This window comes from Panthera pardus, unplaced genomic scaffold (genome assembly GCF_024362965.1).
Source record: "Panthera pardus isolate Hobbes unplaced genomic scaffold, ASM2436296v1 HiC_scaffold_1, whole genome shotgun sequence".
Classification (NCBI taxonomy): Eukaryota; Metazoa; Chordata; class Mammalia; order Carnivora; family Felidae; genus Panthera; species Panthera pardus.
Window position 1 is genome coordinate 84,764,942 of NW_026526654.1, and position 24,432 is coordinate 84,789,373.

At 40.5% G+C, this 24,432-nt stretch overlaps 1 protein-coding gene and 1 non-coding gene across 5 annotated transcripts in view; one reads left to right on the forward strand and one right to left on the reverse strand.

Moving 5' to 3' along the window:
- WASF3 (WASP family member 3) overlaps positions 1-24,432 on the reverse strand; it is a 134,707-nt gene that overhangs the window by 97,861 nt on the left and 12,414 nt on the right. The window contains exon 1 of one of the 4 annotated variants that reach the window (XM_053900709.1): positions 19,419-19,443. The exons of the other annotated variants lie outside the window; for them this stretch is intronic. The gene's annotated coding sequence lies outside the window, so the exon portion shown is untranslated. Of the gene's footprint in view, positions 1-19,418; positions 19,444-24,432 lie in introns of those variants that run through there. 4 annotated transcript variants of the gene reach the window in all.
- On the forward strand, positions 4,534-4,637 carry LOC128776637 (U6 spliceosomal RNA). The gene has a single exon (XR_008421803.1). It is a non-coding gene; the product is annotated as a U6 spliceosomal RNA (small nuclear RNA).

A 24,432-nucleotide genomic window follows, 5' to 3' on the forward strand; every position in this document is an offset into this window, starting at 1 on the left:
TACAATGACCTAGAAGATAGCTACCTGACCTGCCTCCTTCCCTCCCTTTACCACTCTGTCCTCATCTCTCTCTCTCTCTCTCTCTCTCTCTCTATCTCTCTCATCCCCTCTCTCTCACACCCCCACCCCCTTCTCTCAGTCTACTTCAGGCCTGGCTGCCTTCCTAGGCCAATTCCCTCTACACACCAGGGAGCAGCCATTCCAAAGAGGAAGACCTTTGCATTTGCTATGACCTCTCCTGGAATGTCCCTCCCCACCCACCCCACACCCCTCGAGCCTCCTTCAAATCTCTATTCAAATACTATCTTCTCTGACCCCACCCCACACAAAATTGCAACATCTTTAATGGTTTCTTTTTCTCTATAGTACCTATCATCTTCCAAAATGCCAGAGAATTACGAGATTACCAGATTTTAGATGTGTTTATTTGGACCTTTCCCTTGGTGACCTCATCCAGTGATCTCATGTAGATCTGATGTGCACTTAAATCTCTTCCAAATTACTTTCTGTGAGTCAAGTTGTAGGGGATATTTCTGGTTTAAAACCTACACTTAAAGATGACATCTGTAAGAGGAAAGACATTTAAAGAGAATAATCAACAACTTTCCACCTTATGCCTTCCTTTAGGTTTTTTTCTCAAATAAAAAAGGTCAAAATTCGGAAAAACTACTGAAGCAAAAGTATGTACTATATTACATCTTCACACAGAGAGGAAGAGGTGGCAATCTTATTAATACGTGAACAATTTTAAAAAGATATCAGAAGTTTTACTTTTTCTCCTGAATGTGATCAAACGGGAAGGGGGGGGGGGAGGGCATTTCCCAGCAGAGGGTCACGGATAAGAAATTAACAGGACGGAAATCAAAGCATCCAGGCTTCAAACCAAGAACATCCTGACAGCGCCTTTCTTGCAAATTGAGGACTGACAAAGCATATTAATGAGAAATACTGTTAAAATGCTATTCAGCCACGGGTCTTCAGTTTCAGCTTCCCCAAAGGAGTTGGTTGCAAAGGGGACGGGGAAAGTTCGACATGCGAGAACAGACGCATGTTTATGTTTTCCATTCACTGTTGTACACTGAGAGCTAATGAAGTCAACCTTCATCTGCACTGGCAGAAACCCAGAAACGGAGAGAGCCCAGTCAAGGAAGTAACGCAAAAGAAAGGCGAAAATGCCTTCGACAGCCCTACCTTGGCTTTAATTCAATGTTAAGAAGCATGATGACAGTGCTCATGAATATTAAAATCTAAAGAAACATCCAGCCAAATGGAGTATATGTTCAAGACAATCCAAAGCACGAGCTCTAACATTCTCAGAGGTGGAAAACGCCCTACACCCCAACCAACCTACCGTAATGTGATTGTTTTTAAATTTCAAGAGAATTACACGTTATCGGCCCGCCCAGCTCTGTTGAGCTTTGAAGAAATAACAAAAGGAAAGGTTTAAACGCGAGATACGTGCAAAAATCTTTCCAAAGGCTGCGTCATGGTACGATTTCATTCGGAACATTCACCTAATGTTAAACAGCAAGACCCCTCATACAAACGCACCTACTGACAACGCCACGCCAGACCCAGATCTCTAAGCCTTCAGAGGACTTTGTCGCTTGCCTACATAAAGTAACTTTCTAAACCATACAGTCCTCCGTCCACGCTGAGCTCGATTTGCAGTGACGGTTTGCTGTCGACCAATCACGACGGTTCCCACCATGACACCTGCCCTGTGACCACTTCCCTTTAATGCTCTGCCGGCACTTCACTCCACCTGAGCCAGTCCTGAGATGAGCCATTTTTAGTGCTAATTTGATGGCTGATAGAACAAGCTGAAACTTCCTCCAAAGTAGCACGCTACAAAAGACGCCCTGTAGCCCACCAATCTGGTTGAACAAGAACAGAAAGGAACTAAGTTACCATCCACCTGATGGCTAGTGGAAAAAGCAGATCCGCAAAAATGCCCAACCTTCCATAATACTGAAGAAATGCAAACTGAAGCCACGATGTGTTACACCATTTTCACTTACTAGATTAGTGGAGATTAAAACATATGAAAAACCCCAGTGTTCGCCAGGACGGTGCTACACGGGCACTCTAATAGACTGTAAATTAAAGCTTTTTAAGACTGCAAAGAGTCCGCAAGATCGAACTGAACTCCAAGGAAAAAAATACCTATTTCCCAAAACATAATCTGTGATGACAACTGAAACACAAATCCATTTTAAGGTGCCGTTTGACTTTAGTAGGAACGTGAGGGGTTAATGACCCTTTGAAACCCTGGGCTTTGTGACCCCCACCCCCACCTTGTAGCCACGGCTGACTGGAGGCTGACTGGACGGAGACAGGCGCTACCCAAAAGGGGCCAGTTTCCCTCCCAGGAATGTGGAATTGGGGCTCGGATTCTGATTTATTCTAGTCACATGTACTCTTGAAAAAAGGAAATGTAAACTCAAGAGCTTTATCTGAAGAAGTCTCACATTCCTGGGACATTCTATTCCTTTTCAGCACACAAACAACATCTGAAGATTCAATAAACTGACTTTCATTCTCAGGATTATTTTCTGCTTATATTTTTGTTTTCTTAAACTCCCCTCTTCAACCTTTCTAATTTTAATAATGGTAATTTAGATCAGCTTATCTAATTATGTTTATTCCTCCTTAAGTACATTATTTACCTATCTTAAATAGACTGAGTCTGGTTTAATTAGACTCAACATATCCCGAACCTCAACCTTAACTTCAGAATATTATTCAGTATACAATTCTACACTTTCTGGTAAATGTTTTTAGAGTTTTAAGTCCTGTAGCAATTTTATTATTATTTTTAAATGTTTACTTATTTGAGAGAGAGAGACAGAGACAGAGAGAGGGAGCAAGTGGGGGAGGGGCAAACAGAGAGGGAGAGACTCCTAAGCAGGCTTCAAACTGTCAGTGCAGAACCGGACTCAGGGCTTGATCTCATGAACCAGCAAGATCATGACCTGAGCTGAAATCAAGAGTCAGACACTGAACCGACTCAGCCACACAGGCGCCCCAAGTCCTGTAGCAATTTTAAATCAATGAATCCTGAAAGTAATTTTCCAAAAGGAGCCAAAAAAATTGTCATCTCTTCATTGACTGCCATTTGCCAACAGATAAAGGCCAATTTTCTCTCATCATTTGTTCCATGATTTCCCCATCTGTTACAGAATCATACAAACTATAGATGTGACTTGCCCTTCAAAATGTAAAGCTTTACTTTTGAGAATTACCACAGCCTTGATTGTCTTCTCCTATAAACCAACCATTCTGTCCAGAGGCTCTCGCTAGACCTAACAATGATCACACAGAAAGGGAAGAAGACATATGCGTAGTTATTTCAATCATAAATACTCAACTATGACAACACAAATTCAAGCTTTCAAAGCACTTAATTCCGCTTAAAATGCAATCGTGTTACAAGCTTCGAAAATAACGCACTCCCCCATCCTGTTTTTAGAGAACTTTGAAAATCTAGACAATATGCTTCCTTTCAAAACACCAACTGCTTACAGAGGAAAAGAAAGACACAGACAAATGATCTTGCCAAGAAACGTTTCTGCAGCTTCTCTTGGTAGAGTAGCCCTTTCAGTGGCTACAAAGATTTAAATTCAATCCTTGATTGGATTGATGATACACCACCTTTTATTATTTAGAACTGAATTTTAGAACAGAGAAGAGCTTAGAGAACTCTCAACCAGTTGTCTCCAACGTTTGCAAGTATGAGGGCCCTTCTGCAACGCTAAAAAATTGAGGCGTGTTCTAATGGTTATATCTACTGATTGAAAAAGTAAAGGGACAAAAACAGCAAGTACACAGTAATTCTTTAAAAGCACCTGTACACATCTGCAAAGCTGTAAAACACAAATCTAATTTTTCACTGCAGCACCAGTGAACGTCAGAACGAAGTCTGAAACCAAGTCTCCAGATTTACAATGCAGATGGGGCTCTAAGAATCCAGGATCATTCATCACAGAGGAAGGTTTTCTTTCCAGCACCCCCAGCGATTCCCTTAGGGGCTAGACAAGGCGATTTTAAAGTTCTTGTAGAAAATCAAGCAAAGATAGACAAGGCACTCCTGAAAAAGAAGACTAAAGAGTAGGGGCCATCCCTATAGAATACTGAAACATTATAAAGCTACAATAGTTAAAACAGTGTGGTGCTGACATCTGAGGAAATAAACCTAATAACTGAACAGATTAGAAAGTGCAGGAACTAATGAATATACCAAGGAACTCAGTATAAAATGGAGGTGGCGTTTCAAATCACTGGGGTAAAGACTATTAATTAAATGAGTACACAGTAAGGGGGGGGTGGAGATCCCAAACTGAGTCCTTACCTTGCCCATATACTACGCAAAGCTCTAAATGCAGCAAAAATATACAGCATGAAGCCACTAAAGGACTAGAAGAAACACGAAAGGATCTTTTTCTAACAATCTGGTAGTGGAGAAGGTCTTTCAAAGAATGGTTGAAAAACAACAGAAGCCAAACCATGAAACTACTTGAAACAGAAAACATGGTGCTCACTTCGGCAGCACATATACTAAAATTGGAACGATACAGAGATTAGCATGGCCCCTGTGCAAGGATGACACACAAATTCGTGAAGCGTTCCATATTTTTTAAAAACTGAGAACAAACTGAGGGTTGATGGGGGGTGGGAGGCAGGGGAGGGTGGGTGATGGGTATTGAAGAGGGCATCTTTTGGGATGAGCACTGGGTGTTGTATGGAAACCAATTTGACAATGAATTTCATATATTAAAAAAAAAAAAAGAAAGAAAGAAAAAAACATAAAACATGGCTTCCTTACAGAAAACTTCATCGACAAGGTCAAGATTAGGCATGAAGTCCAAGCACAAGTCCAACCAGCACAAAACCCAGGTTCTATGCCATGCCAAGTACAGCACTCTTTCTGTCTTTCCTACGATCCCAAGTTGCTAGGGGTTTTAAAACAATACAAAAAAGAAAAAAAAATCAAATCCAACAGAATGCACGGTGAGAATCTCAAACTTGCCTAGGCCCCTGACCTGAGATTTCTACAGCACCACCCACAGCTACTATCCTCCACTCGTGTTAGAAACCATCCAACCTACAATAAGGCAATGTCTTTCGTAAGGCATCTTCGGGTCACAGCTTAATTTCAACAAAACGCACACACAGTAAAGCAATACGAGGTTAATAGTTTTCCCAGAATAAGCTTGCTCTGGGGTATGTGGCCAGATGGGCAACATGCAGGTTCAACAGTGAATGCTTACCAAATGTATAGCATCAACAGAGACTAACTGAGTTCCTACTGTATGTAAGGTGGTATGTCAAACTCTGAGATGAAAAAGAACCAGTCTCCTGCCTTCCAGGAACCAGCTTACTAGTCAGACCATGAAGAAAGGGTATCTGCTCACCAAGGGCAGTAACATACATTGTTTCCATCTCAAATCTCCCCGGGTGGCTGCCCGACGAAGCAAAAGTACCCCTCTCTAACTTATTACTAGAAGCAAATCGTAATCAACCATGTCGTTTTTTAAACTAGTTTATGGGTATACCCAAGTGACTCGGCTCAAAACCCGAAGGCACTACAGTCAGAGCCTGTCAGCTGGGTGAGGTATCTTCCTGCAGGGTAGCAGAACAGCTGCTATGCAAATTCAGATCATTAGTCCGGTATCACCTTGATCCCAAAACCATGTTGTGTTTATTTCCATGCACTTTCTCCCCTTTATCCATTTCTGGTATCCAGATCTCCCAGTTTCTTACCCATTCATTCAGTCTGCCTTGCTGACCTAGAGATACTACTTACTACAAATCATGTGCTAACTCACTTCAGTCCTTTTTTTTTTTAAGTCCCTCTTCCCTTTTTTGCTTCCCGCACTATTGCCTGGGAGAATTATATTATGTACTTTAACAAGGAAGCTCCAATTGGGAGGAAGGGCTTTGTCACCAACACTCCTCTCTTCTCCCGGAGTAGGGGATAGTGGCATCCCTCCACTCCTTCGGCCAGCTAGCATGAGCCACCCTACCACAACTATCGAAGGAGTACTAACTTTCCGTTTCTTCGCTTAAAAGGCTCAGAAACAGTTAGGAATTTCTGTAAGGTCCTTTACAAGGCAATTCTGACTTGGCAAAGACATTGTAAAACCTCTCATTCCCCTCTGTACCTTCAACACACAAATACTAGCAAATGAAATTCCTGAATAATTACCCCATGTCCTGGTTGCCTGTGAACTTCTCTACATAACAGAACATAAAACCGAAGAATCGTTTGTAAGTTCCTTACTTTAATTAAAAAGAAAATGACTGACTTGTCATCCTTTTATCTGGTTAATTATGAAAAACAATGAATGAAACTGTAAGTCAACTCCGATAAGCTGTCCGTAATCAACTTCTGTAGGGGCGCCTGGGTGGCTCAGTCGGTTAAGCGGCCGACTTCGGCTCAGGTCATGATCTTGCGATCCGTGAGTTCGAGCCCCGCGTCGGGCTCTGTGCTGACAGCTCAGAGCCTGGAGCCTGTTTCAGATTCTGTGTCTCCCTCTCTCTGACCCTCCCCCATTCATGCTCTGTCTCTCTCTGTCTCAAAAATAAATAAACGTTAAAAAAAAAAATTTTTTTTAAAAATCAACTTCTGTAATGAATAATTCCGCTGGTTAAACAGCCAGAACTCGCAATACTGCACTGAATGTATCAAATACAGATTTGGTGAACACGAGCCATATAGTGTTAATTCTAGATCCTTACAGCCACTATTTCACAAAAATTATGTTCACCGCATGGTAACGGAAATTGAAGTCACAATTTTTACTCTACAAATAAGTACTCTAGAGAAGTATTCTTAGCAAGTATTTCCAGGAATTAATAAAATATTCTCATTTGCCACAGTCTGGGATTTTTCATAGTAAAGATGTGGAAAATTTGAGATGCTTCATTTGCATTCCAGCAGAAATCATTAGCCCTCAAGAGAAAGCAACAGAAAAAAAACACCAGCATTCTAACTTAGGAGTCCCGTGCCAATAAGTAACTAAGCTATGAGGCCAGAGAAAAAAAGGCACCTAAAAAAGAAAATGCCTTTGTTACGTTTGCTGGATCTCCATAATCCTGCAAAACCAAGTGAGTATCTTCTGGGGAGGGCTTGAGCCTGGTAGGAGAGCGGGAGGGGTACCTCTTAAAAGTTAGAGGCTTAAGTAAACATTAGGCAAAAATGCAGGATCTTACAGGAGGTCACAGATTCAATGCACTGAGCCCAAAATGTACTTTACTGAAATTGAGTTTTCAGGACACCAAATTTCCGGTGAGCCTTTTCCCTCCTGCACTCCCAACCTTTCCAGGGTACGAAAGTGTCGACCTACACCCCTGACTCCTATTACTATCTAGCTCTTTGGAGAGACAGACCTGGTTTTTACGCACCCTCCTAATGACAAGAGCAAACTACAACAAAGCTACAGTAGCTTCAAAAGGCTGTCAAGGCTGTAAAGAGCAAAGGGGATACTGTATAAATGTAATAGAAAAGGGGAATGCAAAGTTAGTCCAAACCATTGGAACAAATGCTGTTAAAATGTGTATACCACCCAAAGCAATCTATACGTTTAATGGGATCCCTATCAAAATACCAACAGTACTTTTCACAGAACAAGAACACACAATCCTAAAACTCGTACGGAATCACAAAAGACCTTAAATAGCCAAAGAAATCTTGAAAAACATATGGCACTATCACAATTCCAGATTTCAAGTTATATTACAAAGTGGTAATAATTAAAACAGTATGGTGCTGGCATAAAAACAGACACCCAGATCAATGGAATAAAATAGAAAATCCAGAAATAAAACCACAATTATATGGTCAATCAATCTTCTACAAAAGAGGAATGAATATCAAATGGGAAAAGTCTCCTCAACAAATGGTGCTGGGAAAACCGGACAGCCAAATGAAACAGAATGAAACTGGACCACTTTCTTTCACCATATACAAAAATAAACTCAAAATGGATTAAAGACCTAAATGTGAGACATGAAACCATCAAAATCCTTGAAGAGAGCACAGGCAATAATTTCTCTGACATCAGCCATGGCAACATTTTTCTAGATACGTATCCTGAGGCAAGGAAAATAAAAGCAAAAATAAACTATTGGGAGTACATCAAAAAAATAAAAAGATTCTGCACAGCAATCAACCAACAAAAAGGCAACCTACAGAATGGGAAAGATATTTGCAATGACATATCCAACAAAGAGTTAACATACAAAATACATAAAGAACTGATACAACTCAACACCCAAAAATCCCCAAATAATGCAATTAAAAAATGGGCAGAAGAGGGGGCGCCTGGGTGGCTCAGTTGGTTAAGCGGGCAACTTGGGCTCAGGTCATGATCTCGCAGTCCGTGAGTTCGAGCCCCGTGTCGGGCTCTGTGCTGACAGCTCAGAGCCTGGAGCCTGTTTCAGATTCTGTGTCTCCCTCTCTCTGCCCCTCCCCCGTTCATGCTCTGTCTCTCTCTGTCTCAAAAATAAATAAACGTTAAAAAAAAAAATTAAAAAAAAAAAAATGGGCAGAAGGTACGGACACTTCCGCAAAGAAGACATCCAGATGGCCAACAGACACACGAAAAGATGCTCAGCATCACTCATCTTCAAGGAAATGCAAATCAAAACTACAAAGAGGTATCACCTCACACCTGCCAGACTGCCTAAAATCCAACAACACAAGAAACAAAAGGTGTTGGTGAGGATGTAGAAAAAAAGGAAACCTACGGCCCTGTTGGTAGGAATACAAACAGCCATTGTGGAAAACACTATGGAGGTTCCTCAAAAAAATAAAAATAGAACTACCCTAGGACCCAGCAATTGCACTACTGGGTATTTACCAAAAAAATACAAAAACACTAATTCAAAGAGATACATGCACCCCTATGTTTATTGCAGCATTATTTGTAGTAGCCGAATTATGGAAGCATCCCAAGTGTCCATCGATAGCTGAATGGATAAAGACGAAGTGGGGTGTGTGTGTGTGTGTGTGTGTGTGTGCGCGCACGCACGAGCGATGGAATATTACTCAACCGCGAAAAGAAGGAAATTTTGCCATGGGCAACAACATGGATGGAGCTAGAGAGCAGAAGCAAAATAAGTCAGAGAAAGACAAAAACGGTATGTTCTCATTCATATGTGGAATTAAAAAACCTGAAGTAAAACAAGCAAAATAAAGAAAAATAAAAACATCGGGCTCATTCAAAAATTATTAAGAAATTTTTTTTTTAAATGAATTAATTAGGGGCGCCCGGGTGGCTCAGTCGGTTGAGCGTCCGACTTCGGCTCAGGTCATGATGTCACGGTCCATGAGTTCGAGCCCCGCATGGGGCTCTGTGCTCACAGCTCGGAGCCTGGAGCTTCGGATTCTGTGTCTCCCTCTCTCTCTGCCCCTCCCGCACTCATGCTCTGTCGCTCTCTCTGTCAGAAATAAACAAACATTTAAAAAAAAAAAATTTTTTTTAATGAATTAACAAATGAAAAAAACATAGTCCCAACCCCAGGGTACCATGTGTTCAGGGGGACACTCTTCTGAGAAACTGTCTAAAGAAACAACAAAAACAAAGACTATAATCAAATTAGTAATTTAAAAAGTAAACATTTTTTTTTTAATAGGGTAAGGAATTTTCTACGAAGATACCATCCAGCAGAAAACAGTTCCCGCTCGGGTTGAAGGACCCCTGGGGTCCAGCTTCCACCTCACCTCCCCTGTGAACTATTCTGTATCTTTCAGCGCTCCCATTTTGGGCACAGACAGCCACCACCCCGACCTCTAGGAGAAAGAGCCCCACGCTCATATCAGGAATTCTCTACAGGCCTGGTGCATTCACTCACTGACCGCGTGAATCTTTCTCTCTCACCCATCGAAGGAAAATCGCTGGACTTTTTCTCATCCTTGCTTGCTCCCCAGTGCCTCTGGAACTTGCCCCCGTGCAAACGAGAATCATCTGAACAATAAGCTACCTTCTGAGCGTACTCATCAAATTCCACTGGATCGTAAAGACCCTTAACACCATAAATCACTAGACAAGCATGCAGTCTTTTGAGAACTGGTGACAAGTTATCCACACTAACTCCGCCCAAACCACAACACCGCAGTTGTCACTCTCTTCGCACCAACACCCCAAATCACTAACTCGGCGTTAATTTCCTCCTGCCCTGTTCTAAACATCCACAAAGAGGCCTGTCATCACCTTTCTGGTTGACAAATTATCCCCTCATAATTCTCCCCTATTACTTCTAACAGCTAAAAAGGACACCTAGGTGGTTGTGCCCCTCTCTTCAAAAGTGTGGTCAATGCTGCACACGCAGGTCTGAAACTTTCTCAAGAATGTTCTTACTCTTTCTGTCGTCCTCTATTCTGCCGGCTGCCGGGCAGGTTTCTATTCTTGGTACATCACTCTCAACCCTTTATTTATTATTTACATGCTCTCCTTTACTCCTTACAACTCTATGGGGTAGTTACTGTTTTATAGATGAGAAGAGCAAGGCTCCCCAAAGTTGGCAAGTGCCCCAGAAACCACGCTGCTAGGAAATGGCAAAGCCAAGATTTGAACCCAATGAGTCTGCCCCCAGAGCCCCTGCTCCACTGGCTTGCAATTCTGTCTCAGCCGGTCTCAGAGGCCATCAGTCATCAGTCCCGAGCCTGAAACCTACAAAGGGGTAGGTCTAGTCAGGAACCATCTCTACATGATTGCGTTTATGTACATCCCCCTGTTAAAAAAGACAACAGATGATGGAAGTCAGTTAAAAAAAAAAAAAAGACTAGAAGCATCATGTGAGCTAGAAATGAAACAAGTGCGGAAGGCAGCCCCTAAACCCTGTACATCCGCTACAGGTGAAACAAGTTTGGTCAAAGGACTTGCAAAGGGAAATCTGAGATACTAAAGAACTCAGTGTCTACAGCCACAAACCTGCCAAACGCTCACGGAAACTGCCTTTACTCCCGATTCGAAGTCCCGAAAGCAAACATATTTCAATCCACACCTGCTAACATCCTATCCCAAAGTACCAGTACATATCCCTTCCTCCTCAATATCCCAAACAGCCCCCCTGTGTTCTTCCGAAACCAAAGCCCAGTTTGTAGCAAACGATTGTCAAAGAATCTCTAGTACAAGATAATTAAAAACAAAAAGCCAAGGAATTCTGATTATCTTCACTGAAAACATGACAACTTGGGACCCCTTACCCACAAAAGCAGTGGTTCTGTAATGTGAAAATGAGCGAAGGAAAACCTCACTAAAAAGGACCAGGAGGCCAGAAAGGGGAGCCTGGCCCACTCAACATCAATTACAGGAAGCAGTGTCAATTACAGGTCCCAACGGGAAAAGATGGGACACCGCATCTCCGACAAGGAATGTGCTACCCCTTCAAGTCAGCCAAAGAGAAACCGTTGTCACCCTGAACTCTTGCTTCTCTCCGAGGGGCTTTCTGTTCCCAACAACCCCTCCCAACTTCCTCCTCCTTCTCAATAAATTAACATTCCTCTCCTTCGTCTGGGGGACTGGCCTGCCACAGATTGCATGTCTCAGACTGCAGTTCTCCACTATCCCCGGATAAACCCATTTTGCTGGTAAAATAATTGGCTGTTTTAATTCTTTTAGGTTAACAGTAACTTCTCGTTAGAACACCAAGCAGCTGCAAAGGGAATGAGTCTGTTTGGAACGAGAGCGGAAGGGTGCCGACTGATTTCTCCACGCTAACTTGTCACTCGTGACTACTCCCCGTCCTTCTCTGACATTTACAGCTAACTCGTGTCCTACTGCTTCCTTCTATCACAATATGAATTTATGAAGTTTCCCCCTTACTTTCCTTCCCAAAGGAACAATTACCAGCCAAAGTGAAACTCTGGGTGATAAAGCTATTAAATATATACATACGTGTAGGAAACCTCACTGGGAAGGAAAAACAGCAAATTAAGAAAACTGAAGCTAACCGAAGAAACTTACATACAGCAGCAAGAAAATAACAGTGCCTAAAAAAAGTTACAAAACTATGCTAGATTAACTTCGGTACTCTAGAACCAGAAAGAAAGCAGTAAAATATAACCTTAAGATGTAGCATTTATCATTTCTGCATCTGGGGGAAAGGGAAGGGAAACCGATCAAAATGCTCTGGTCAACTCAAAGCACTCTGGGCTTCTATTCATTCAACTTTCCAAAAATTTGCTTTTTCTAGTTAATCATTCGTATGCCTACCACTTCAAAAATTCAGGGAGCTTCAAATTAAATTTGCTGAATCTTCTGATTTATTTTAGCACTTCAATCAGAAGACTAGGATAAATCAAATTCTACTCAATTTAGGAAATCATATTCCATTCCTCCAGAGAAGGAAGGGTTTCATTAACCATCACTGCCTGTAAAAACAAATGCCATCTTCAAGAAAAGAAATTCTAAAATTACTAGAAATAATTTGAGGCTGTAATTAGAAAATTGGGGGGGGAGAAAGTTGGGGGGCGAGGGTCAAGAAGCTCTAAAATATATTAAATCCAACACTTCAGAAATAATATTTGAATGCTAATTGGACCTATGAAAGAATATGAATCTAATGCTTGGCCAGTTTTATACAAAGCCCATTGAGAGAGTAACTCCATTCACGGAGATTCTTTCCAATGTTCCTGACAGAAATGGAAAGTGCACATACTTTTAACCCATGTCATGCTACAGAACCTCTGAAAAAGCCCACTTCTAGACACATTCATATTAATGGATCTGCCCCAATACTCTTCTAAAAGGAAAAGTTTAAGAGGCTATTTTTTAATGAAATCTTATATACTAGAAAGCCAAAAATACACAGTAAGAAATTCCTGGAAATGCAGGCATCTCCAATGTTCGACATCTGAGGTTTCAGAAACGCAGTCAGTCTGGAAATCGTCTGTTTTTCAGCATGATGTGGTTCATTTTTTCTGGATTCATCCATTCCTTTGCGTTACCAGTTCATTCATTTCTGATGACCATGCATAATCAGGGTTCACACTAACCATGAGGAATGTCACCCCCTGGTAGAAAAGGGTCACTGCAAGGGTACATATCATGTCTATACATCACTGCACGGGAGGTCGGAGGGGGGACTGCAAGATGGTCTACGTTTTTCTTTTTTTCCTTTGTTTTTATCAGAAATTCACAGAGACCAAAAATACATAAATAAATAATGGTAAAACAGGCAAGGAGACAATATATGTGAGATTATGTTATATGTGCAAAATAACCCAAACAGAAATGTCTCCTCAGAAGAGGAGAAATATTATTTTCAACCTTATTTTCTGTCATTGGCACTTCAATTCGACACTTGTCCGGACCCAGATTACTCACTTATTTAATCCATGGAACACTGAAATATTTGAATTTCATTTGTCTACCACCCGAAATGACCCAATAAAAGGTAAGCAAAAAAAAATAAGGATTATAATTAAATAACTTACTTATAATCAATCATCAGTATCCTTCCCCTTTCTCTAGCTTAGACACCTTACTACTACTTTTTTTTTTTTTTTTTTTTTTTTAAGAGAGAGCAGGGGAGAAGGGCAGAGGGACAGAGTCAAAGAGCCCCACACAGAGACAGATCCAAAGACCCAGGGATCATGACTTGAGCCAAAATCAAGGGTCAGATGCTCAACCAGCTGAGCCACCCAGGCACCTCTACTTATGTATTTCAATCTAGTTTCTCTCTTGTTGTTTTTACAGGGACTAAGTATCCATTTCATGTTCAAAAAACAATCCCAGACAATCATCATCCTAAAATTCCATAGTCCAATCACAGACATCAGATAATTATCATTTTTTAAACGATTTTGAGGTTAAATCCTACCTAGATGGAAGCAGATCAACAAAACTGACAAACCCTGAAACTGACCAAGATAAAAAGAGAGTAGAGCACAAAATCAGTTATGAAATAAGAAAACATCAATTACCACCAACCAATTATAAAGGAATAACCAACAAATGTACGCCACCAAACTGGACAACTCAGATGAAAAGGAAAGTTGCTGGAAACATATAAGTTAACAAAAGTAACTAAAAAAGAAAGAGAAAAGCTGAATTAGGTCGTAGCAAGTTAACAGACTGGATTAATAATTAAAACTCTTCCCACAAAGAAAAGCTCAGGGTCAAATGGCGCCTGGGTGGCTCAGTCGGTTAAGTGTCCGACTTCAGCTCAGGTCATGATCTCACGGTCCGTGAGTTCGAGCCCCGTGTCGGGCTCTGTGCTGACAGCTCGGAGCCCGGAGCCTGTTTCAGATTCTGTGTCTCCCTCTCTCTCTCTGCCCCTCCCCCGCTCAAGCTCTGTCTCTGTCTCAAAAATAAATAAATGTTAAAAAAAAAAAAACTTTTTAAAAATTATTTTCTGAAAAATCGGTTGTTTTTCTACATAACAGCAACAACCAGAAATGAAATTAAGACCCCCAAGGTAAGGTGTTTGTACAAATCTGGGGTCCAGCACCTTATCTGTTTTTCAAGACCTCAAGAGCAGAAGTCACATAAGCATACAATATACCACCATCCCAAACTATAAATCAATAGAATTCCCAAGCTTGTGTACACGGCAGAATCCTCTAGAGGTCATTTAGAAATTTCAAACCTATGCAACACCCCAGGCCCAATTAAATCACAATTTATGGGACCAGGACACAGGCATGAGTATCTTTAAAACTCCCTGGGTGAACCACTGCTGTATGAAGCAATAATCCTCTAAAATTTTTGTTCAGGACCTCTTACCATCTGAAACCCCAAACTGTGATTGTTCATGAGTTGTATGTATCAACATTTACCATATTAGAAATTATGAGAAAAATGTTTTAAATAAAACGCTGGGGTGCCTAGGTGGCTCAGTCAATTAAGCGCCCAACTCTTGATTTCAGCTCAAGTCAAGCAAGATCTCACAGTCATGAAACAGAACCTCACACTGGGCTCCATGCTGGGCATGAAGCCTGCTTAAGATTTTCTCTCTCTCTCTCTCTCTCTCTCTCTCTCTCTCTCTCTGCCCCTCCCTGGCTCACACACATGCGCTCACTCTCTCTTTCTCTCTCTCTCTCTCTCTCTCTCTCTCTCAAAAAAAAAAAAAAAAAAAAAGCACTGAAAAGGACAAAATAAATTCATTATGTGTGAACAAACGTATCTTAAAAAATAACTGTATTTCTCAAAACAAAAAACCATTGGCACCATTGTATTTTTACGAGTTTCTTTAACATCTGGCTTAAAAGAAGGCAGCTGGATTTTCGTATCTGCTTTCTGAATTCATTCCACTGTAACACGTTGTTTTGGCTGCAGTGTGTGGAGACAATTCAGTCTTACACAGATATCTAGTTGGAAAGAGGAGTTTTTAATAGTCTTTTCAAGTAACTGTTAGCTCTGTTCATGCAGCCTCTGAAAAACCCTATTGTATGCTCTGAAATAATGAGAGTAAAAAGGGCAAATTATATTTTAGCCTAATTTTGAAAATAAGTGCGACCTCAATGACCCCTAAAAAGGTGCTGGAGACTCCCCGAGGTCCCATTCTACACTGAGAAAACTGCTGGTCGAGAGTATAGAAGCAAGGAGGACTAATGAGGTCTGCAGCTGTCAGAGAGGCAGGACTTCCGCTAGAAAAAATAGACAGGGGGAGGGGGAGAGAGCTGGCTCAAAACCCACATTGGTTTTCGATGAAAAGATTAACACTTATAAGTGAACTGAATCAAAACCGAACACGAGCTGTGAAGGAAATCTATATCCGAACACCAGTGTAAACGTGACGTATATAGAATAAATCTAGCTATTAAAGAAATTGCAGCTTGAAGGATTAACGCAAAGTGGACAAATCCAGGGAACCACCATCAAGATCATGAAATAAGACAATGCCAGCACCCTCAGAAGTACCCATCGTGCCTCTCTCACTTGGAATCCCTTCTTCTTCCCCAAAGATAATCACCTCCCCTGTTCCTGACACCCCTTTAAAACCGTATTTAGCAAAAGCATACAGTTTGGATTCTGCTGTCTAGCATCTTTTCACTCAACGTCAAATTTATGAGATTATTACTGCTGTCGCACACGGCTTCAACTTTTTCACTTCTATCACTGGGTGGTGGATGAATCCACCACACTTTACATAACCGTTGTGCTACTGACGAACACGTGGGATGTATCCAAATGGGGTATTACAAATAATGCTTCTATGCACACCACCGTACACGTATCTTGGTGCAATCGTGCACGCATAGCTATGGAGCGTATATGTAGAAGACAGATACTGGTTCACGAGGAATGTGGACCTCCGACTTCGGTACAACCCCCAACAGCTCTTCAACGCGTATGTACCAATTTCCACTCCCATCAGCTGGGATATGCATTTCGGTGGCTCCACGCTACAGACTGCCGGTCTTTTCAACGTTAGCCCATCTGAAGACTGTGGCGATATCTCAGTATTATTTATTCTGCACTTCCCGACTACTGAGTTTAAACTTCTTTTCGTGTCTTCATTGGCTATTTGTACATCTTCTGGAAAAGTGCAAGTTCAAGTCTCTTGCCCATTGATCTGTTAGGTTATCTGGCTCTCTTACTGATCTCTGCCAGCTCTTCAAATTTTCGAGGTAGGAGACATGTCAGTTTACATGTGATTCAAACATTCTTTTTCAGCCTATGGACTACTTTTTGAATCTCAATGGTACACTTTAATAAACAGAAGTTCTTAATACTCAGTTCAACTTAGCATCTGTTTATTTATAGTCAGGGCCTTCTGTGTCCTGTTTAAGAAAGGTTCTCCTGCTCACAGGCCATGAGGATTTTCTATATTATTTTTTACCTGTAGACCTGTAGTCTGTGTGGAATTGATCTCTGAGTATGATACAGGATAGGGGTCAAATGTCAATTAGGGACAGCCATCTTAACAATCACACAACAATTTTTATCAAAAAAAAAACATTCTTTCCAGACTGTTTTGCACTTAACATAATCAGACATCTATAAATGCCTGGGCCTGCTTTAGGGCTTTCTACTCCACTTCATTAATCGTGTTTGCCTACGCTTACACGCATTAATACCACGCTGCTTGAATCCTATAGCTTTATAATAACTCTACGTATCTGATAAGCCCAGGGATTTGTTGTTCTTCAAGAATGTCTTGAAACTCGTGGCCCTCTATTTTTCCACATAAATTTTAGACACAAATAGTCAATTTCCATTCCTCCCCAAATTTTTCAGGCTATGGTCTAAGGTTGAACAGAATCCATGTATTGATTTAGAGAGGACTGACATCTCCATAATATTAAGGCTTTCATTTCATGAACATGATATAGTCCCCTTTTCCTTACCTTTCCCTTAAATTCTCTAAATATTTTATAGTTTCCTGCACAATGGTATTATAAATTTCTTGCTACTTCTACTCCTATATATTGGGACCTTTAATGCCAGAACAACGTCTTTGTTAATTTCATTTTCCAGTTGCTATAGAGAATTCAACAACCATGCTAAATACACTTCTAAAGTCTAATAACTTACGTGTAGATTCTCTTGGATGTTTCTATATACAATACTACACAAACCAATCGTACTACCTACATACATTCAATTTTTTTTTTCTTCTAATTCGTATCCTTTTACTTTTCTTTTCTTACTGCATTGGCCATAACCTACAGCATAATGGTGAATAAATGTGGTAAGGACAAGCATTCTTATTTCATTCCCAATTTCCGAAGATAAGCATTTCATCACTGAACACCATTAATATGACATTTGCTGTAAGTTTCCTTGTAGATACTCTTCCTGAGATCATTCTTTCCTAGCTTGCTTAACAGTTTTTCAACATGAACAAATATTAAATTTGAGTGCTTTCTGCATCTCATAATGATTATACTAGTTTTTCTCCTTCATTAATATGATGAGATACATTTGATTTTGAGTATTAAGCCAACCTCGCATTCTAGAATAAATACAAAATGCTCATATTACCCTTTTACACTGGTAGATCTCATTGTTATGCTTAAGGATTTTTGCAAGTATGTCCATGAATGAGACTGTCCTATAATTTATTCCTTGACAATATTTGATGTTAAGACTATGCTTCTCTGGCAGGACTTCCAGGCTTGCAAGAGTTTGGCCACCCTGATTCCAAATCTCCCCATACATCCTCTTCCCGAAACATCTATAAGAAGAGCAAAAATATCCACATATGACCCATGCCTTCGTGCCGGAATAGGAAGCAGAATACAACAGCCTTCAAATAAGCTGTAAATAAATAAACTGCATTCCAACAGAGCTTCCACCCTACACCACTGAAAGCCTATGGCTGGAGAGAACAAGGCTGGAGAGATGAAAGGTTATATAAAACAGAGTAGAGACATGTGGAAGACTTAAATGACCCTCAACCCCCTGGGGGGAGAAAAAGTGCTACGTCACTGAACACAGATCAAGACTTGGTAGTTCACAGAACTGGCTACAAGAGAGGGGCTTGAAAGTGAGTGGAACTAGAAGTCGCAGCCTTGGAGAAGCAACGTTTGTGAAGAAGGGTCAGTTATTTAGAGAGACTGGCACGTCTTGGAGACATGGCAGAAAGGGGAAAGAAAGAAAGAAGAGGAAAATTAAGAAAATGCAGAAATGAAAGCAAAAATAAGACAAGCCACCCGCCCACCAAAACTGACATCATTAAAAGAATTTAGGGAACAACTGGAAAGAGTGCTCTCCAACCAAGAAACCTACTCACAAAATAAACAGGGATTCAAAAACGTAAATGAAGTCCATACCCACACAAAACTGCTAGAGGAAAACAGAAAATGTAAATCAAAGCATTTCACTAACAAAACTTCTCCCCCAAAGCATCTGTGAAACCAAAGAAAACTCTAGTATGACACTCAAAACCGAACTGAGTACCCTCAAACAAGCACATGTGAATCTAGTACAGAAGCTGACAATGAAAATGGACTGAAAAAGAAACTGAAACAAAAGCAAGCTGAACTTAATTGGGAAAGAAATAGAAGAAAAAAATCCTGTTGCAGAAGATTAAATGAAAAGGTGCCCAAAGGAAATTAACTTCAAATGAAAATTTAATAAAAGGCATTAAGAAAAAGTGAGAAAACAACCAAAAGAAAAAGATAAAGAAATGAGTATGCAGACAGTGAATGAAACAGAAAACAGGCAAAGAAAGTCAAACATCATGTAACTGAAGACACAAGTATTCCAGGGTACAAAGAGTCAAGACTCTGGGAAAAGATATTTAAAATACTAAAAGAGGGATGGCACCTGGGTGGCTCAGTTGGTTAAGCATCCGACTCTTGATTTTGGCTCAGGTCATGATCTCACGGTTGTGAGATGGAGCCCTGCGTCAGCCTGAAAACTTAGTGAAACATACGTTTTTATACCCAGCCAAGCTGTCCTTCAACTATCGGGACCATGAAAAATACTCAAACAAGCAAGAACTCAAAAAATGCTTACACAGGCACGCATCCTAAGGATTCCAATCACCCTTCTCAACTCAGGCTCATCATCTGAATCAAAGACACAGAATGATCGGCATGACTATCTTCTCAGTTCTCCCAAAGACACAAAACTAACACACTTCTACATGCACGGGAGAGAAGTTAATCCATTATATTCAATGGATGCACTAGACACTGAACTCCATCTAACCAAGGAATGGAACAGGCAGTCAGACATGAGTAAGAGGCAAAGGCAGTGATACACAGGAGACACATAAGAAGCCTGAGGGCACAACATCCTGACTTTGTGGCTTTTTTTTTTAATGTGTATTCGTTTTTGAGAGAGAGAGAGAGAGAGAGAGAGAGAGAGAGGATATGAGTGGGGTAGGGGCAGAGAGAGGGAAACAGGATGTGAAGCTGGCCCTGAGCTGACAGCCGTGAGCCTCATGTGGGACTCGAACTCACGAACCCTGAGATCATTACCTGAGCTGGAGTCAGGCTCAACCGACTGAGCCACCCAGGTTCCCCCTTACTTTGTGGCTTCCAACACACAGGGCTGATAGACCAAGAGCCACAGGTGTAGAACATGGCTCTCCTCTTCAACCTCTGTCCCAGGGTAACCTGTAGATTCATTTTAATATATTTACACTGTGGTTTCAACCCCCACTCCCTGGGGGAGATGGCCATGACAGTTCTGGCAAGAACCGTGTGTGTATAGGGCCAAAAGCTCCCCTTCCTAACCTGTGGGAGTAGTCCCGTAGATGACTGGAAGCAACCTCAGCCCTCAGTGGGAGATGGCCCTAGCTGTGACCCATGACCTATGCAAACACAGAAAGAAATGTCCCCTCTAACCCCGGCAGCTGCCACTTCTGGGCCTGCCCACTCTCCCACCTTGAGGATGTACTGTCCTTAATAAACTGCTCCGTGCTTGCTACTTTCCGTCCAGCCACCTTTAGTCCAGAGCAAGTGTGGATCCGCACATAAATCTTCTCCTGGGGAAGCCAAGAACTGAGACCTCCGTTCACACAATGCAGAATCTCCCACCGGTCACAGGATGACTGAAGAGGACTGATGAAGAAGTGCCCAGTCTGTGTATTCAACAGCAGAACTAAAACTAAAAACGAGACTAGGGTCACGGATAAAGTATATAAACCTACATTGTGACAAAGCAGAAAATTGCAACAAAAATAATGGGAAGGGGCCCCTGCGTGGCTCACTCGGTTAAGCGTCTTGACTCTTGGTTTCGGCTCAGATCGTGATCTCAGTCATGAGATCGAGCCCCAAGTAGGGCTCCACACTGACCATGGAGCTTCTTAAGATTCTCTCTCTCCCTCTGCCCCTCCCCGGCTTGCGAGCGAGCGCATACACTATAAATAAGTTAAGTAAGTAAGTAAAATGGGGAGGTAAAAGAGAAAGAAAAAAACAATAAAATCACTACTGTATTGGTAACAGGTGAGAATCAAAAAAAGCCATGTCAAGGTGACATACAAGAGAGTAAAATGGGTTAAAATGGTTAAAAAGGGGGAGGGTGTACTATACAGGTACATAATTGAAAAGTAACCGCTAGAACAAAAATTTATTCCTTCCTAGATATGAAGTTGTCTTTATCAAGCTCAAGGAAAATACACATGAGTGAACACAGTAAGTTCGATACACACGGTAACTGTATCATAGATAACAACAGAGCTGAAAACAAGTATCTCAGTTATAACAATTCATGTGAATGAACTAAACTTGCCTACTTAAAAGATTTTCAAACTTCCTCAGAGAGCAAAGGCCAACCCTGTACCGTAGTAACGAGAAGACAGATTTAAGATGCAAGATTCAAAAAGGCTAAAAATAAAGCGATGCACAAAAACTTATCAGGCAAATGGAAGCAATTAGGTGGCAATCATACCAGACAAGATAAAAGTTAAGACAAAAAGTATTCAAGCGGATGAATGCTAAAAGCTATTATTTCACAATGCAAAAAAAGTATTAATATCTATGAATCAAATAACAGAAACTATAACCAATCCAAGAAAAAATACAATCTCTATAAATAAGAGACACGCACTACTCAGTACCCAAAACAGATCAGGAAGGAAAATAAACAAAGACTAAAAATAAATGATCTAGGGGCGCTTGGGTGGCTCAGTCGGTTGAGCATCCGACTTCGGCTCAGGTCATGATCTCGCGGTCCGTGAGTTCGAGCCCCGCGTCGGGCTCTGTGCTGACAGCTCAGAGTCTGGAGCCTGTTTTAGATTCTGTGTCTCCCTCTCTCTCTGACCCTCCCCCGTTCATGCTCTGTCTCTGTCTCAAAAATAAACATTAAAAAAAAAAAAAGTAAATGATCTAAACAACATAACCAATAAAGAAGGGTTTTTTTGGACATATATGAACGCCATGCTCTAAGAATAGAGAATATACCTCCTTTGAACAAACACAAAACATTAATCCCAGGATAAGGCACAAATAAATCATGAACGTAATCATGAAACAGCAATATTACCAACAATAACCAGTGATCAAAATTGCAAAGAAAACTGAAAGACTGGAAACAATGTAAAATGGTACAAGAAGAGAAACATAAATGAATTATGGTACACACAATGGAATCACACACAGCAAGAAGAATAAATGACCCAAGAGTACTTGCAACAACATGGACGAATTTTTAAAAATTGGTGAACAAAAGATCTAAATACAAAACCATTTATAATGATCAAAATTCAAAACCAGGCAAAACTCATCAGTTTAGAAGTCAGCATAGGGGATGCCCTTGGAGAGCAGGGTGGTCATGACTCAAAGGAGACACTGGAATGTTCTAGGTGCTAGTTTCATGGGTGATGGAATACATTTTGTGAAAATGCACCAAGCTCCACACTTCTGATGTGATTTTTATCAGTATCAATAAAATTAACATTTTTTTCTTAAAAATCAGAGAAAAGCTAGAAATTATTTTTTTAAAGCCTTCCCACCGAAAACCTTAAACAACTCTTGGAAGAAAGAGAATATACAAACAAGTCACAGAATTCCTAAAAAATAATGATAATGAAAATATTACATATCAGACTCCATGGAAGAATTTAAAGTACTAATCAGAAACAAATCCAGAGCCTTAACCACCTATGTCAATTTTTTAAGAGCAGAAAATGAATGAATTCCATTCCTAACTCAAAAAGCTAAAAAGGAGAACAAGGTAAACCAAAAGGAGTACAAAGAAGGCCCCTCACTCAGTTGGTGGAGCTTACAACTCTTAAGATCAGGGTCATGATTCGAGCCCCATGTTAGGTCTAGAGATTACTTTAAAATAAATACATTTTTTTAAAGATGGTAACTGTAAAGATACAAAAGCAGAAATTAACTTAATAAAAATTCTCATTCTTTAAAAAAAAAAAAAACTGAGTTCACGTATATGAGGGACCTAGAGTCATCAGATTCATAGACAGAAAGGAGAACGGTGGTTGCCAGGAGCTGGGGGAAGGGAAGAACGGGGGGTGAATATTCAACCAGCACAGAATTTGGATTATGGGAAGGTGAAGCAGCTCTAGAGCTGAATGGTGCTCATGGTTGCACTTAAAGGACGTAATGCCACAGACCTGTACAGCTGAAATAACAAAACAAAGCATACACTAATTTCAGCAAAGGAAAAAAAGAAGCGAATATACGAATACAAAAAAGATAAAATCTATAAATCATAAAAGAGTACCCTGCCCCCTTGCATGCAAACACATTTAAAAACCTAGATGAAATAGATAATTTCTTAGGAAATACAGCGTATCAAAACGGACCCCAGCAGAGACAATGCTTAAACCAACTAACTTCCCTAGAAGAATCAGAAAAAGTTACCAAAGAACTACCTTACTGAAAGAGGACCAAACCAGAGAGCCCAGAGGAAATCTACCAAACCCTTAAAAAACAGACAGTTCCAATATTAAATTGTTTTAAAACATGAAAAATAAAGAGTAACTTCCAAATTCTTTTTATGAATCAAGTATAACATAAAAAACTGTAACGTTAATACCTGAACCCAATTAAGATAGTAAAAAAAAAAAAAAAGAACACCTTTACAAACGAATAGCACTTAGGAACACCGATGCAGACATATGAAATAAAATATTAAAGAAAAAAAAACCCAGGGCACCTAGGTGACTCAGTCAGTTAAGCGTCCAACTCTTGATTTCAGCTCAGGTCATGATTTCATGGTTTGTGGGATCAGGCCCCATGTCAAGGGTCTACACTGACAGTGTGAGGCCTGCTTGGGATTCTCTCCCTCCTTCTTTCTCTGCCCCTTCCCTGCTCACACACATACATACTCTCTCTCTCTCTCAAAAATAAATGAATAAACTTAAAGGAATAAAAAAAAAAACAACACCAGTATTATTATTATTGTTATTCAGTATTAGCAAATTGAATAATAACAACTCACCATACTAATAAATCTAATGAGAAAAAATACATAATAACCTCCAAAAAGGCCTGAAAAAAACCCTTGACAAAATTCAGTATCCATTCCTAATTCTGGAAAACCATCTCTTGAATAAATAGGAATCTTAACATGACTTTACCGATACATATAGAGAGAGTATGTGTGTAGGAGTACCCACACAAGAGAGTACACCCACAAGAGAGCACGCACACAAGAGAGCGGGGGTGCCAACATCTTACTGGGTCAAAACTAGAGGCATGCCCACTTAAGGCCAAGAACCAAGCAAGGATGCCCAATACGTTGTCTACTATTTAACACTGTAAGCATTAATTAATCTGGAGGCATTCACCAAGAGAAAACAACTAAAAACACAAACAGTGAAAAAGGAGAAATAAAACTCTCTACTAGCTGATCGCATGACAGTAAACCTGGAAAATCAAAAGAATCAGTGATAAAAAATAACTCAAGAAAGGGAATTCCGCAAGGCAGCAGGATATAAAATTAACAAACAAAAAAACAATAGCCTTCGTGTCCACAACCGATAACCAGTCAGGATATGTAATGGAAGAGAAAACCCCATTTGTAACAGCAAGAGAAAAGAACGCACACTTAACAAGAA